Here is a 16642-nt window from a genome sequence, read left to right on the forward strand (position 1 = left end):
TCTGATGAACAGAATCCATGACTGAGCAGAAGGAGGCAGCCAGGAGTGAGGGGGAGAACGAATCAGACATGAGAGAAAAAGGGACATGCCAAGAGACTTAATCTCAGCCCATGGGTTCTCCTTATAGTAACCACCCCCTCCTTTTAAAAGGAATTTGATTTGTAACTACAAGAAGTTGATGATAGTTCCCTGATTACTCAAAACAGAGTTCTCTCTTTTGTGCTATTGAAATTGCAATTTGTATACTCATTTACGAAAAATGTGTTTTCATTGGAAAGAGCTGACTCTGGACTCAGGCAGACCTGGATTTTAACCTTGACTCATCACTTATAACCTCTGCAACCTTGGGCACATGACTTCTTTCTGGGACTTAATTCTCTTATCTACAAAATGGGAATAACCCCGATGGTGAGGATTTATTGAGATGGCACATGAAACATTGGCGAATGGGTCCAGATCCTAATAGGCGCTCAGTAAATGTCAGCTTTATCCCTTTGTACACCTGTGCTGTGACTGGCTCTCAGAGCCTTCATATATGACCTCCTAGTTCCTCCCTCCCTGGCCTATGAATTGGTGGCAGAAACTGCCTCTTGTTCACTTAAGATGCCACTCTTGACATCCAGCACTTAGCCTGGCAGACAGAAAGTTTTCGCCAAATAGTTTTTTTTGTTTAATTTAGTAATAAAATCATAGGATCGCATTGTCCATCTTGGTAGGAACGCCAGATGTAGCAAATAACAACATAGGCAGCCCAGCTAAGTTTGAATTTCAAGAACAACAAATAATTTGCACAGTCGTATGTCCACTGTATATGTACACTAAAAATTATTTGTTGCTTATCTAAAATTCACCCTTCATTGAACTTCCTACATTTCATCTGGCAACCGCACATCCTGACCATTCCCTTCTTGTCCATCCACACCTTCTGTCTATAAGTATCAGGCATTTGGATCTAAAAAAACCCACCTGTTTTCAGAAGCAAAAACAAAAAATGCCTTTTCTAACTATGTGATTCCCATTAATGAATCCTAAGGATAGCAATGATGTATTTTAGAAATCACTGCATGTGGGGACCACACAAAGCAGCCCGTCCTGGGGTAACCCAATAATATGTAAGAGCTCCCCTTTTCTGGGGGATCCCTGGGTGGCTCAGCGGTTTAGCGCCTGCCTTTGGCCCAGGGTGTGGTCCTGGAGTCCCAGGATCAAGTCCCACATTGGGCTCCCTGCATGGAGCCTGCTTCTCCCTCTGCCTGGGTCTCTGCCTCTCTCTCCCTCTCTCTGTGTCTCTCATGAATGAATAAATAAAATCTTTTAAAAAAAATAACGATTTTTGAAAAAAAGGAGCTCCCCTTTCCATTCTCAAAAGTGACCCAGGTTGGATGATGAATGATACGGCCTCCGGGACACATCAGCCCCTGTTATCCGGGGTGGATGGAGGTAGAAGGAGTTGCTAGCTCATAAGGCAACACACCAAGGCTTCCCTCTCTGCTCAACCCTTCCACATCTTTCTTAGCTCTCAGCACCACGGTGCTCCCCTCTCCAATGCCCTTCCTGCTGGGCCAGTTCCCACCATTTATTGGGTGTTCACTCTTTGCTGAGATCCAAGAAAAACACTTTAGAGGAATCACGTTGCTTCATTTTCACAAAAACTTGGAGGAGTCAACCATCCTCTCCCCACTGCCCAGGGTCAGGTTCAGACCCAAATCTGAGCCACTACCTGCATTTCTAATGAACCCTGTGCCCCTGATGCTGTGCTTCTGTTTTGTGCCAACACGAATTCGGTGAGACTGACCCTGTGGGTCATGAGCCCTTGGAAGGTGTGACAGGTGTGGGAGGGAGGGGGCAGAGGGAATATTGGTAATAATTGCCTGCTCTGTGCCACGGCTAGCTCGCAGAGCCTTCGCACGTGACTCCCTCAATCTCTCAGCCGCCTCTGAGGGATGAGCAGCACGGTGATGCCCATTTTATGAATGAAGAGACAAGGGTTCAGCGCTGGGATTGAGCCCAGGCTTTTTGCAATTAGAAGCGTAAGTATTTCCTAATGCACTGCATGTGACTCTCCAAATTACGTTGTCTTGGAACACGCCTCCTGAGCAAGGAGGAAATGCCAGGTGAAAATGGAAAGGCTCCTCATAAGGACACTTAGAAGTACCCCCTTCAAGACACCTGTATGTCTGGGAAGCCTCCTGCAAGGGCAGCATATTCAGACTCAAGCTTATCTCTACCAGGAGGGTTTCTCCCCCAACCTAAGACCATCAGGGATTAGCCACTGGTCCACGGGCCCACCGGCCGCTTGGTTTTTCCCCAGCTTTGTAAATATTCAGAACAAGTGGCCCTAATAAGGACAAATGCCATTTAATCTGCACCTGAACTCCTGCCTCACACACCAATGCTTCAGTCGGTCCTGAGGAAAAACAATGATTACACTCCAGCTTCCACTGGCGCAGGCTTCTGAACAGTCTCCATAGCACAACAGTTTATCGGCAATGAGATGGGAGGGAAAAAAATCAATTTTGTTAAAAATAAACAAACTATAATTCTACCTTCCTGACAAAAAGTACATTTCCAAGGCAAATGAATAACGGCATGGCATTTGAGTTCCCAGAAACAATTCCAGAATCATCTTTACAACACATTGCCTAAAAACAAATGTGTCTTGGCATGGCATTCAAGGCCCCCTGCCGTGGGCTCCTGCCAACCTTTCCTCCCTCACTACCTGCCTCTTTCCAGGCATGAACCTTGGCTCTGGCGCTGTTGAGCCATTTCCAGTTCTCTGAACACATACGTTTTCTTGAGCATTCTTCAAGACTCGGGGCAGCCCCCACCATACCCATGTGCTCCTCCAGACGCTCGTTCAATGCTGCCATGGAATCCAGTACATCATCCCCTCAACATTGCACGTACCACGTTCATGAAATGATGTTGCTTTTCTACACTGTCTCAGTCCATTTAGGCTGCTGTAACAAAATACCACAGAGCGGATGACTCACAGCAACAAACACTGATTTCTCACAGTTCTGGAGTCTGGGAAGTCCAAGGTGGTGGCACTGGCAGTTTCCACGTCTGATGAGGACCAGCTTCCTCACGGATGGCTGTCTTTCTGTTATAACCTCACAGGGCAGAAGGAGCCAGGGAGTCTTCTTGAGCCTCTTTTACAAGGGCACTAATTCCATTCAAGGGCCGGCTCCTCCCTTAGGACCTAGTTACTTCCCCAAGGCCCCACCTCCCACCTTGGGCCTTAGGCTTTCAACACAGGAATTTTAAGGAGGCCCAAGTTCAGAGAGAGTATGCACTAAAATTTACGGAGCATTTGCGCTGTTCCAGGAATGATTCTAAGACCTTCTGCATGCATCCTAACAGTCTTGACAGCGCTCTCCTGAAGTAGACATCATTTACAAATATTCCCATTTTACAAATTAGGAAGCCCAGGTACAAAGAAAGCAGGCAAGTTTTTCAAAGTCAACAGCTTATAAGCGGTGGAGCCAGGACTTGAACCCCAGCAGCCTGACTCCAGAGTCTACACCCCCGACGGTCACCCTGCTGTATTTTTCTGTCTCTTCTGGAAAACTGGGGGACCCAGGGCCTGATGCATAGCAAGTGCTTAACGTAGACCGAGGGAACAAATGAATGAAGCCCAGTTCTCGGCTCCCGGCGGCCCAGGCTGCTGATGGGGAGCACCTGCCTATCTAACGCGGCCACCACCCAAGCCAGGCAGCAGTCAGCGGCTCCCGCGCCCCGACCCCCCCCACCCCCCCCCCCCGACCCCCGCAGCCCCGGGGTGGGCGCAGGTGCCCCTGATCTTTAAAAGAACGTCCGCTTCCGCTGGAACAGGTAAATGGCTTCGGGGAATGACAGGTTACTCCTCTGACTCTGAAGATAGAAAGTGTGCCTTCTGCCCAGAGTGAGTTAGTTGGAAAAAACTGATTTCACGCTTTGCTGAGTCTGATTGCCCTTGAACGCCGGAGCGCGTTGTCTGGCCGCCCGCGCCGGGGAGCGGGGGAGCGGGGGAGCGGGGGCTGCGGGGGCTGCGGGGGCTGCGGGGCGGAGCCAGGCCGGGGGCCCTGGGGGGGGCACATCCCAGATCTGCAGGCTTCGCTGCGGGGCCTGTGGGACCGGGCCGGGACCTGGGGGCAGAGGGGGGACATCCCACATCTGCAGGCTTCGCTGCAGGGCCTGTGGGACCGGGCCGGGCCCTGGGGGGGCGAGGGGGGACATCCCACATCTGCAGGCTTCGCTGCGGGGACTGCAGGGCAGGGGCCCCGGAAGCCCTCGGGTGGGGGGCACATCCCGGATCTGCAGCCTTCACTGCGGGGACTGCGGGGCCGGGCCAGGGGCCCTGGGGGGGCACATCCCAGATCTGCAGGCTTCGCTGCGGGGCCTGTGGGACCGGGCCGGGCCCTGGGGGGCGAGGGGGGACATCCCACATCTGCAGGCTTAGCTGCGGGGACTGCAGGGCAGGGGCGCCGGAGGCCCTCGGGTGGGGGGCACATCCCAGATCTGCAGCTTTCGCTGCGGGAACTTCAGGGCCAGGCGGGGGGCCCCGGGGGGGGGCGCACATCCCGGACCTGCAGCCTTCACTGCGGGGACTGCGGGGCGGGGGCGCCGGGGACCCTCGGGTTGGGGGGAGGCACATCCCAGATCTGCAGCCTTCGCCGCCCCGGGGGCTCCGTCACAGCACAGCCATCCGGTGGGCAGCTTTTCTGGCCATAGCACTACTTTCTTGCCCTCCACTACCTGCCCCCCCCCTCATTTGTTCCCGTTTTTTGTCTCCAGGGGCCGCAGCCCTGTTTTCCCAGCTGCCTACCTTAAGGACTTTCACCCTTGCTTGTTCCACAGGCTTCTCAGCCTTAAAGGTGCCTGAAAGAGACCTTTCCACCCCAAACCTGCTTTGCTTGTTTCATCAAGGTCACCTCTGGGCAGCCAGCACCCCCCTAAGCCTAAAGTCACCTAGACTCCGCCCCCCGCCCCTATGGATTTCCTGGTCCTCCAGCCTCCCCTTGACATTGACATTCTAATATTAGAGGATGATCCCAGGTTCCCTGCCGCCAGCCCAGCTGCACGGGTGGCATGGGACCCCTCACGGAACAAACGGCCTCGCTGCCTGGAACCTTCCAAAGAACCACTACCAGCCCCCTCTAGAGAGCAAGTGTGACACAGGGCCCAGGCCTACTGTGGTTTCTGGCCTGGGCTCTGGGCTTGTGTGGTTAAGGGCAGGGAGGCAAGACAATGAAATCAAATCCAGACAGCCTAATGGTCAACCCAGGGGTTGAGCTATGTAGAGAAATTCTCCAGAAGGTAAGGAGGAGGAAGCTGGGAAAGCAGATGGAGGAGGAAAAACAAACGAACAAAACCTAGCACCCCTGAGGGGTGGGGAAAGAAGTCCCTCTGACAAAGGAATGAATTTTTGTGTGTTAAAGGGGAAAGTGTTATTGCAGAGCTTCTTTGAGAGCCTTTGGATGAAATTGGTGAAAGATGGCAAAGCTCAGCAGAGCTTCTTCATGAGCTTTAGATATGCAAGGAGTCCAGGGTTTGTGAGCAGAGGGTGGAGGCTCAAGTGTCCCGGGCATGAAATTAGTGGGAATTTGGTGGTTTGGGTGGGGACCTGGCAGCACAGGACGGGATGAGAAAGTTCTCCAGGCTGGGAGCAGAGATGAACTCCGCCAGCAAGACGCTTCCCAGGGCATGCAACTCCTTAGTTCTCTAGGTGTCAAGAAGGAAGACCTCATCATAGGTTATGATCTCCAGTGTGGGGTACTCAAATCTCCCTGCTACCCCCAAACCTCCAGAACATCTACTCTCTAAGAGGCCTTAGTAGCTCCTGTAAGTATTCATAGTAACCCAGGGAGCCATGAAGGCTACCAGGTGATGCATGAAATGGAGCGAGGACAGGACCGAGGAGGTAAGTTACAGAGTGGGGATCAAGAATCCAGGGAAGGTGGAAAGTGGAGATGATAGTGGATGCTGTGCTCCTCCTCCCCACCGATGGGGCAGGATGAGACTCATTTGTACCCTTTGAAAGATGGAAATGGCCCAGCAGATGCCCTGGGCCCTGGGGATGCCCAGGTGGCTGACATCTACATTAGATTACTGACCAGAATAGGAAGGTTTGAAGCAGGAAGAACTAACGAGAATGTAGGTTGGTGGATTTTTTTTTTTTTAATGTATTTATGATAGTCACAGAGAGAGAGAGAGAGAGAGGCAGAGACACAGGCAGAGGGAGAAGCAGGCTCCATGCACCGGGAGCCCGATGTGGGATTCGATCCCGGGTCTCCAGAATCGCGCCCTGGGCCAAAGGCAGGCGCCAAACCGCTGCGCCACCCAGGGATCCCTATTTTTTTTAAATTAGGTATCTGTGGCTAGAGGAGGGACCAGGTCAGGAGCTGTCACTGGCACTCACTGGCCTGCAAAATAGGGAAGAAAGCAGGCTCAGTCAGTGAACTGAACCAACCCTGTGAGGTTATAGATTTGCACTGGAGATTAAGTGAGGAAGACAGCTCTGTGTCTCGGCCAAAAAGGTGGGACTAAGAGGGTTCATCCAGGATGAACTGGGGTGCCCAAGGTGGGAGGGGTGGGGAGAGACGTGGTGGGAATGTACAACCAGCTTCTCTGCATCTGGTCTTGGGGCTAAGCCAGCTTGCATTTCACTTTGCTACCATCCAGCTGATGGAGTAAACACCTGGCTGTGCTCAGTAGCCCTGGGACCCTCCCCCCAGCCCCAGGCCCTTCAGCAGAGCCACATTCCTGGCAATTGCTGATGGTGGAAGCCCAGGTAACAATGCCCCTCACTCCCTCCCTTCAGTTAGCTCCAAAATTCTGTAAATTTTACTTCCTGAATAGTTCATGACCCCTTTTTCCCTCCTAATGCTCCTTCATTTGCTTACTCCTCCTCAGCCTGATGTCACAGGGCTTGATACAACATCCCTTCCTTGGGTTAGATCTCCGTCTTCCCTTCCAGGCTTGGGCACAAGCCAACAGGTACACCATCAAAGCTTCTTAAGTGAATAGTTTCCCATCAAGAGCCAAACCCTTGTACTCCACACCCCTCACTGCACACGCACACACACACAAACACACACAAGTATTTCCTAATTCCTAAGATAATTCTTAGGAATTAGGAATTCTTAGGAATTCTCCTTCCAGAAGCATGTGCCCTCCAATTCCACACCTATGTTTGAGTGTACAAGTAAAATGTACCAACATGGGAGAACTGAAAGATCTACAATATGTTGGGGAGATCTCACAAGTGCTATTAGCTTACTCCAAAGCTTTGCATGGATTGAGGAACCAGAAAGCCATCCTACTCTACCACAGTGGATGGCATAGCTACCTTTAAATCTGTAACTTGTCCCTTCCAGGAGCTGCTGAGGAGCCATGCCCCTTTTTGTCTTCTCTTCTCCATCATCTTCCTCTCTTCCTGCCCTTCTATCCCCTCCCCCACCATCAATTCATCCTTTGTTGGTATTTGTTATGATGTCAGGCACTGTAGTAGGTTCTGTGAGTAACTTACCTCGGTTGTCCTCACCGCTACCCTCTGAGATGGGTACCAGTGCCCCCATTTTATGTAAGAGTTGTTCAAGGACCTGAGAGAGCAGTACTCCTCTTTGGTTGCAAAGCTCCTGCTCTTATTATTTAAATTTAAAATAATTTAAGCATCTGATGGTCTTTAACAAACTGCTCTTTGATTCTGTATCTGCCTCCACTGCTACAGTATTAGCTGGGAGAACAGGGACCTAGTCTGATTCATCTGTGTAACCTTCGCAATGCCTTATTCAGAGCCTGGGACACTAGGGACATTCAGTTGGTGTTTCTGAGTCAATGTTGACAGCAGAGTATAGAGTATGGGATCCATGGGCACATGGTTCTAAGTCTGATTCTACTTCATCATGTCCAGCTCTGTGCCCTTGACAAAGAAGCTCACCCTTCTGAGCTCTAGCTTTCAAAATGATGAGAATAATAGTATGCACTCAATATTACATGAGAAATGCACATAAAGGGATCAGCATGCTGTCATAGTAGAGTGAGTGCTAAATAGATGTTGGCCATTAGTAGTGGTGGTGGTGACGTTGGTAGTGGTAAGTGATCCTTCCTGTCTCTGACCCTTTAAGACCATCCAACACAGCTACCCAAACCTCCCAGGCCTGCTGGGCCCTTTGGGCCTTCTGATTATTCCCACCCTGCTCTACCCTGACTGCATTCCCCAGTCATAATCTCTGATGTCTGCATCCAGTCTTCTGATTCCAATCTTGCCTCACCCACATGGATTTTGTGTTTTATTTCTGGTGTTTGACTTGTGGATGCCCCTGCATGGTCTTGGGCTTGGGTGGGTCCTTTCGGTTCTTCCCAGAGCCTGGGGTCTGACCCTGCCCTGGCTCCAACCAAAGGCCACAGAATGCCCTAACTCTTCCCATTTCTGATCTATATTTCTCCTACCAAGAAAGAGAAAGAAGGAAGGTATAAGAATAGGTGGGATGCAAGGAGGAAAAAGGGAGAAAAACAAGGAAGAAGAGCCTCAGTTAGCCTCTCCTAACTCCTCTCTGGGCTTTTTCACTCATGCTTGAACTGCTATTGCTGCTTCTGACCTTATTTTCATCCAGTTCATCATCCCTATGGTCACTGCAATAACAACAACAACCAGCAGGTATTAATCATGTGTTACAAACATGACAAATACAATTCAAAGCACTTCAGATGCATTAATTCATTTAACCCTCACTGCCAACATATAAAGGAAGCACTAATAGCAGCCTCATTTTAAAGATGAAGAAACTGACATGCCCACTTGTCCACTTGCTTGAATACCTTGACCAAGGGTGCAGCACCAGTAAAGTAGCAGAGCCAAGATTCCCATCAGAACAGTCACTCAAAGGGTACCCAAGGGGGCTCAGTCAGTTAAGTGTTTGACTCTTGATTTCAGCTCAGGTCATGATCTCAGGCTCATAACATCAAGCCCCGCTTCAGGCTCTGCACTGAGCCTGAGGTGGAACCTACTTAAGGTTCTCTCTTCCTCTCCTTCTGCCTCTCCTACTGCCTCCCCACCCCCCGCTCAAGCATGTGCTCACCCTCTCTCTCTCTCTCAAAAAAAAAAAAAGGTCACTCAAGATGCACTAAGTTGCTGTCATTGTATGAGGCTGTGAACACATGCTTCAAAAGAGGCGTAGGCAGATTTTGAGGCAACATAGTCGAGTTTGGTTACTCCCTGGGCCTGGGTTTTGGATAGGATCAATATTTGTGCAAATGTGTCCCCTACTCCCCTGCACAAATTTTTCCCTAAAGGGCAGCCAAAATTTGAGAGGCCCTTGAGCTAGGAGAGACTCTAAAGGCCCCACTATCTTCCCCAGCCTGATACACACATGGAACAGTGGGTTCCTGCAGGTCAGAGAGTCTTGTCCATCATTAGACCTCCCTGACTCTCTTAGCTAGCACAGTGCCTGACCCAGGGCATGTTTTGCACCGTGGTGGTGTTCATATTGATCTCTCCAGGTTGTACTGAAAGTTTCATGAAACAGTATTTCACAAATGTCTTATAAGATGTTAGGTGTTTTTCAAATAAAAGTCATTATTATTAGTAGTAGCAGTATTGTCTCTAAAAGAATTCCAACTATCTGGGAGGTTACTGAAAATTTTTCATACCATTGGACAAGTGAAGGAGGCACAGCCATACAGAATTTCTTTCAAAGGAATTCAACTATTTCAATTCAAGGTTTGGAGACCTCTGTATAGGCTAATTTCTGTTCTTCTTGCAGATTTGTGGAGAAAGAGAAGCCTGGGCAACCCATCTTTGTCACACACCCCCAGTACCTGTTGGTGGCAGGGCCACCAAGAGCCCACCACCCTCTGGAGCGGGTGCTCATTCCTTGACTTTGGTTGATAAACAAACCTGGGAGACTGAGTAGCCAGTATGGGTGTTTGTATAGAGCCATTGAGGAAACATTCCCAGCCCAGAGCACACAGCTGGGGAGGCTCCCAGAACAATCAGGACCCCTGGGAAAAGGCAGGGCTTAGTCCAGCAAACATGGCCCCAGCCTGGGCTTGACCTTTGGATGCCACGTGTCACCTTCGGTGGGAAAATAAATAGTCCCCTTGTCTGGAATGTGCACCCCTCGTCTTGTGAAACATGGGAAACAGGCAGCAATTGTGTGAGAGGAAAAGCCTGTCTGCAAGCTGTCCTCGGAACATGAGGACAGGCCTGCCTCCCGCCAGCGGGTCAATACTGCTATTGTCTCCCTTCGTGGGCAGTGCTTGTCACTCAGGCTCCCAAGATTCAGGCTCTGGGTTTCAGGGGGCAGGGCTGCTGGCCACACAGTTTTGTAAGGAGTGGGAGAGGGTGGGCTAAGGGACACACACTTTGCTTTGGTTAGGGGAAGCTTGGTGCTGCTTGGTGACCGTGGACGGGGGAAAGCCCAGGTCAGGAGGTGCAGTGCTCACCTTTAGATTGGGGGTGCTGAGGCTTGTGGCCCGGAGCCCTCAGAGGTGTAGAGAAAAGACGGAGTCTTGGAGTCTCGAGGTGGGAATGATTTTGCTAGGCTGGCACTCAGTGAGGACCATGGCGCTCTCACCAGTCAACTGCGCTCCTAAACCTCTAGGTCTGTAAGAGGAAGCAAACAGCTCTCATCTTCAGAACTAAATTTAATTAACTGAAAATGACTTCCAGGGGCCATTATATTGCAAAGTATTCTGACGCTGGGTTCAAGCTCAGTGGGAAAGAGTGGCACATTGCTTAATAATACCTGCCATAAGTTCCAGTGGTGAAGGGTTGGAGCTGTCAGAAGGTGCGCCCCTCTTTGCCATCCCTGGCCCCAATTCCATGCATGGCTGTCAGGGTCTCTCTCTTCCCCAGACTGCACCCACCCCAACTGTCCACCTTTGTCCACCTCTGTCCCCACCAGTGAAAATATATTCTGTTCAAGTCAGAAACCTGGATCTGATCATGAGCTTCTCCTTTCCATTTCCCTCCTAATATGGGCAGTTCTACTTTCTCAAGTTCTTTTGAATCACCCCCTCCCCCATCACGTGCCTTTGTCTTAGCTCATCCCTCACCTCAGGGAGTGCAGAGCCCTTCCAACAGGTGTGTTGGACTTGGATAGCTTCCCATCCAGTACATCGTCCACCCATCACATCCACCATAGGAGTGATCCTGAGGAAAAGCTCATGTCAAGAATTACAGGTGACAAGACTTCAACCCAGAGAGGGGAAGCTCTTCAAATGGTGGAAGAGCTGTCTGAGATTGTTGCAGGCCAATTGTAATTCCTTGCACTCCCAGTGCCTAAAATCTGAGCTAGCTCCGAGTTCTCTCGCTCCCTGCACTGTTCTCTCTCTCTCTCTCTCTCTCTCTCTTTCCCCTCTCCCACTCTCCCCACTCCCCAGTTGCCTTGTTAACTGACCACCTGAATGCCTTCCAAAGCATCCTTACTCAAGTATGTGCATTAACCAGTTCAAAGATCTTCATTCTTCAACCTCTGAAGTCTAGGAAAACTAAGAATTGTCTCCTGTTCTTTCAGTTGCTTCCTTGTCTATTCAGGGTGTTTTGCTCCTGTCTCCAGAGGAGTTAGGTGCCCAGAGGAAAGTTTGAGGCAAAATATGGATGACTACTGGCCAATGAGTGGGAAGCAAGACACGGCAGCTCATAGGGCTCAGGCAATTCTTAGAGAGCCAGCTCTCAGCAGAGGGTCTGCCCTGACTAGGGGGGGGCAGTTGTAATTGGTTTCAGCCAACTACAGGGAGATGATTTATTCCCTGGAGCGGTATGATGGGCTTCATAATCACGGAAGAGGAACACAGAATTATGTAATAAACCCAGCAGATGCCCTTGCCCTGGAGGAAGGAAAGCTTAGTGACTCAGATATTAAACCATCACAGTATGACTGGACAGGTCAAATGAAGATAACCCTTGCATAGGGCCAGGTTCCCAGATTCTGGGGAAGGCTTGAGCCACCTACTGGTGAAGGAGAAATAAGACAGCCTCCGGAGAGCCCTGAAGGGAGAGAGCCAGGAAGCCAAGGTACTGCTTTTAATCACAAAATCTAAGATGTTGGTTTTTATTTTAATTAGTAAGTATGAGACATTATGCCTGTGTGTTGCACATGGCAGGAAAGGTAACAACTATTCCAGGGTTTCCGACAGACATCTGTTTTTATCGTTTTGCTGGCATCTCCAGAAGCATCCTAAGGTCGTGGGAGAGGGAGAAAATACAGACAATAGGAAAGATGCTTACCAAGGGTGATCTACCTGGAATGGTGTGGGGAAATATTGGAAGTATTGGTATTTATTGGAATGCAACTGTCAGTGCTTTTTCTAGATAAAAGTTGAGTGGATATTTTTTATAATTAAAAATTAACATTTAAACTGCAGAAATAACTTTCTCCCTTTTTAAAAGAGGAAATTCTTTTAGCATTTTTCAGAGAGGCCTTCCCTGTCCCTAGAGACTAGATTAGATGTTCTATTATGCAAACTCATTGCCTCCTGTACTTTCCCTTTCAAGCACTTCTCATAATTTTTAATCACACATCTGTATGTTTCCTCATGTATTTAATATCTATTTCCCTACTAGACTATAAATCCTAGGAGTACAGAACCAGATTATGTTTTTTCTTTTGCTTTATCCTCAGCACCTAGCACTTGCCTGGGACATAATCTAAACTCACAGGGGCTGATAATGATGGGCTATACGGTGAATAGGGAAGAAGATGAGGACACGAGAGAGTTAATAAAGAGTGAAAAATGGTAGAGTCTCTGGACTGGAGGTCTAAATGAGGATGGAGAATCTTACAGTGTAAGTTCTAGAAGGTTGACCAGTGGTTGTAGGAAGAATGGAATTGGGATTTTAAGAGGAGGTGTAGCTACTGGTGATGACAAGACTTAGACTAGGGTTTCACACAGGAGTTGATACTTAAGGTGGGTTGGAGAAATTCATGACAAGTGAGGAGCTGTCCTCACCTCCTCAGTGTCTGAGGCCAGCTGTTGACTGTGTCTTCTCCATAGGTGCTGCCATTAACAAAATGACTGTTAATGGCAGGAATGATATGCAGAGCTGAAGCCCACAGTGAATGCTGGGGAGACAGAGAAGTTGGTGGATGACAACAGGAAGGAGAGAGAGCAGTGGCATAGTCCAATGACATATGCTCTCTCCATCTGTTTTTGTTTTATTTTTTTTTTGTTTAAGATTTTATTGATTATTTATTCATGAGAGACACACAGAGAAAGGCAGAGACACAGGCAGAAGGAGAAGCAGGCTCCATGCAGGGCGTCTGATGTGGAACTTGATCCCAGCACCCCGGGATCACACCCTGAGCTGAAGGCAGATGCTCAACCACTGAGCCACCCAGGTGTCCCTCTCCTTCTGTTTCTTTAAACAAATATTTACTAAGTGCCTACTATATATGAAGCCTAATTCATGCTATGAGTGATACAAATAAGAGTGAAATATTGTCCCTCCGTCGAGGAGCTTGTAATTTACTGCCTATAAATGTAAGTAACATTGAAAGGCATGTATTGATTCAAGTGTTATTGATGATCTTAATGTGTGTCAAGCATAATGCTAGGCCTTTAAGGATATGAAGACTCATGAATCTTGCTTTCAAGGAGTTTAGTGTATGGGGGAGACACAAATAGCAGCATAGAAAATTATAACCCAAATGGAAAAATGCTAATACTGAGGTTTACCCATAATGTCAGGAGGGCTATGAGGAAGTTTCTTAATCTAGACTAAGGAAAGGGAATTAGAGAAAATTTCTAGCAAGACAATATGTCTGATTTCAATGTTGAAGAAAGAGTAAGAGGAAGTGGAGAGGCAGACTGGAGATTGTTCTAGAGAGAGGAAATCATGAGTGCAGTGTCTGATGATGAATGAAAGGATGGCACATTCTGAGACCTGCAAGAAGTTCTGTGTGATGGGAGCTTAAGGGGAGAGATGGGCAGTGACAGAAAATGAAACTGGAACGCAAGCAGGTGCTGGATCATAAAGATTTTTATGACAGGCTAGAACTTTGAACTTCATCCTTAAGACTACTAGGAAACCATGGAGTAGAGTAATGAATGACATGGTTTCTCTGGATCATTAGCGAATGATGAGGTAAAGAAACCCTGATTCAAACAAGCTTAAGCAAAAACACGAATTTATTGATCACATAACTAAAAAGTGTAAGAGTAAATGTGGCTTCCATCAAAACCTGACATGGGCTTCCTACTCCATCTTTTGGTTCTGCTTTCTTAAGTGTTTCATTCTCTAGCTCTTTGAGGAAGCAGTTCTGAGCATATGTTTATCCACAGTTAAATCTAGTAGAACCAGAGCTTTCCTTCTGGGCAGTTCTCACTCAAGCAAGACCCATGAACTCTTTCCACTTAGACTGGTTTGGTCACATGCCCCCTCTGAACCAATCACCATGGCAGGAGTTCAGTGCACTGACTGGCCAGGCTGCTCTCATGTTTCACCCCCTTGAAGCCAAACCAGGGCCCCTAGAAGGGATGAGGGAAGGGGGTTCCCCCACATAAGTATATTGTCACCACAGTAAGGATGAATGGATGTTGAGCAGGTAAGAACAACAAATGTGTGCTCTAGTTTTAAGGAGGATCACTCTTGGTGACTGTGTAGAAAATTTGGCAGGAAGTCTAGAGGCAAGGGTGTCAGTACCATCAGAGAAGACTCGAGGAGGAGCTGAACAAGGCAATGGAAATATGAGACGTACTTAGGCAAAAGCAATAGAATTTGAAGGATGGCTGCGAGTCAAGGGGAAGTGAGGAGTCAAGGTGAATCCCAGGTTTCTCGCTTAGACAACTAAGTAACGTCATTCAACAGAGATAGAAACTCTTGGAAGAGGAGCAGTTTGGATGGTAGTAGAGATTAGTAAGTTCAGCTTTGGCATCATGAGTTTAAAGTGCCTGTGATACGCTCAAGTGGAGGGTTCCAGGACACACTTAAATATAAGGGTCCAGAACTCGGGAAAGAACTCTGAGCCAGAAACATGGATTGGAGAGTCAGGTTATAGATGAGGACTGACTCCACGGAGGGAAAGTTAGACAAGCCAGGAAAAGTGTGTAAAGAAGAGTCCCAAGCACCCCAAAACTTAAGGGGCAGGGAGAAGAAAATGAACTTAACAAAGATGACTTGGAAGAAATTACCAGAGAGCTATGTTGTAAACCAGAATAGAGCATCATCAAGGAGGACAAGAATGAGGCAGCAGTGGGTGGAAGCAGCTGTGTGGGGGAAAAGGAGGCCCACTTTCCACCTCACGCCTCAGGAGAACAGGCTAGTAATGCTCTGGAGGAGCACAGCAAAGCAGCACCTTCAAGGACTGTCCTGTCTTACAGTTAAGATAAAAAGGTGAAGGGAATAAATAATGAGGATGGAATGTTTATTCTGGGACGGGGCAAGGGGGCTTCTAGGAGACAGGGTAGATACATTTTGAGGGAACAGGATGGGGTATTGGAAGAAAAAGCCCCAGAGGAGGATTGGAGACTGCAGGGGTTTGAATTTAGGAGCACAACCAAGGTTGATAGGGATCTGGATGTGGTCGGGATAGGTGATCTCAAGGCTCTAAATAAAATTCTGCAAAAAGTTGCTTCAAGTGCTGGTGTAGCCTGGTGGTATATAAATGAGATAATATCACTCCTCTGAAGCAGCCATCCAACGGCATCCCATTGTCCTTGGAATATAATGCAAGATCTCACCCTAGCCTTCAGGACCCCACCTGGTCCGACCACCTCTCTAACTTCCTACCTAGGTACTCCCCCACCCTGTTCCATCTACAAGCACGCAGGCTCTTTCTGTGCCTGGAAAGTCCCACGCTTGTTCCCATCTCAGGGTTTTTGCACCTGCTGTTCCTTCTGTCTACAACCCTCTCCCCTTCCTCAAATCTTGTTTGTTCAGTTCATTCAGGCTTCAGTTCTAGTATCACCTCCTCAGAGAGACCTCTCTCCTCCTGCCTCCACAAGTCACCCTCTTTCTGCTTACCGGCTTTGTTTCTTTCAGAGACTTTATGATTCTCTGAGATGCTTTCCTTTATTTAATTTCTCTTCCTTTCCACCAAAGTGTAAGATCCAAGAGGTCATAGACCTTTTCTTATCTTTGTGCACCTGTTACCTGGAGCATCGTGAACAGAATCTGGCACAAAGTAGGTGCTCCATAAATATTTACTGACTAAATAACTGACTGAATAAATGAATATTTAAAGCTGCAACCTCCTCTGTAGGCTCTGCATAGAACTGGGGCCAGATTCCTTTGAGTTTTTAGGAAGAGACACATTGACATATTTTGAAATGAGAAGTTACTCAAGGTTCTTCAAACAAGACATATTTCTCTGATGTAAATTATTCTGAATATCATATAGCATTCCAGAAGAGCAAAGTTTGCTGATGAGAGAAAGAAACAAAATCTACTTAAGTAAAATATGGCCAACAGGCCCATGTTTGGCCCATGGCAAAATGGTCCACCCATAAATAGTTTTTCATAAGGAGCTATTGCACAAAACAAAAAGCCACCTACTCTTACCTGAAATATTTTTGGAATTTTAATTTTAAATGGAAATTTCAGAGTGCCACATTCTCCAGCACTGTTGAGGCTTAATGAGATGACTATGCTTGGCAGAGACTGTCAGAGTCCATATCCTGACTATATTTTTGTTGTAAAACTGTATTTCCTAAAATAAAA

The 16642-nt window shown here is 48.1% G+C and overlaps 1 long non-coding RNA gene across 1 annotated transcript in view; it reads right to left on the reverse strand.

Moving 5' to 3' along the window:
• LOC144294630 (uncharacterized) overlaps positions 1 to 16642 on the reverse strand; it is a 54705-nt gene that overhangs the window by 11417 nt on the left and 26646 nt on the right. Inside the window, exons 5-6 of the long non-coding RNA XR_013361995.1 lie at positions 11038 to 11134; positions 10426 to 10585 (exon numbers count right to left, since the gene is read on the reverse strand). This is a non-coding gene — a long non-coding RNA (uncharacterized LOC144294630). The remainder of the gene's footprint in view (positions 1 to 10425; positions 10586 to 11037; positions 11135 to 16642) is intronic.

The sequence above is a fragment of the Canis aureus genome, chromosome 23, assembly GCF_053574225.1.
Source record: "Canis aureus isolate CA01 chromosome 23, VMU_Caureus_v.1.0, whole genome shotgun sequence".
In the NCBI taxonomy this organism is placed as follows: domain Eukaryota; kingdom Metazoa; phylum Chordata; class Mammalia; order Carnivora; family Canidae; genus Canis; species Canis aureus.